The sequence below is a fragment of the Myotis davidii genome, unplaced genomic scaffold, assembly GCF_000327345.1.
Source record: "Myotis davidii unplaced genomic scaffold, ASM32734v1 scaffold54, whole genome shotgun sequence".
NCBI lineage: Eukaryota > Metazoa > Chordata > Mammalia > Chiroptera > Vespertilionidae > Myotis > Myotis davidii.
Window position 1 is genome coordinate 3,397,125 of NW_006287915.1, and position 602 is coordinate 3,397,726.

Sequence of the window (602 nt, forward strand, 5' to 3'; positions counted from 1 at the left end):
TGGTTTATTTGTACAAATAGCACAGGAGGACACCAGCTCCATGCAGACAGCAGCCCAGGGGCCATATCAGTCCCTCCATCCTCACATCGGCAGACAGAGGCCTCTACTATGGAGCCTTCATTGGGGGCCTGGGCACCTTTGGGAGCAGGAGCAGGAGCCTGAGGAGAAACCGCACCCACAGCCTGGGGCTTGGTCTCAGCATTGGCCTTGGCCTTTGGCCGGCAGAGCCTGAGACCCTTGGCGATGCGGGCAGGAGCACACTTCCCAAACTTGGTGTGAGTGATGGAGACAAGCCCACCGAGCTTGCACTTGCTGCCCTTTAGGAGGTTGGGCTTGGCCTCCTTGGGCTTGACAAGGGCCTTGATAACCTCGGCACATGCGATCGATCGTGGTCTTAGTGTTGTTGGCCTGCATGTTCTTCAGGCCCTTCTTCTTGTGCTTCTTGGCAAAGCACAGGTTCCCTAGGAACTTGGGGTCTACCCACTTAAAAAATTCGTTTCTTTGTGATAGAGGTTTGATGCCATTTCTGTGCCATTTTGGGGACTGGTTGTGCCTGGTGTGGTTCTTGGACTTGGCCATCTCTGCACCGAAGCCCATGGCTC

The 602-nt window shown here is 55.5% G+C and overlaps 1 pseudogene; it reads right to left on the bottom strand.

Annotated features, from left to right (window-relative positions):
* Positions 1 to 602, bottom strand: part of LOC102758907 — a 5,490-nt pseudogene extending 4,888 nt beyond the window's left edge.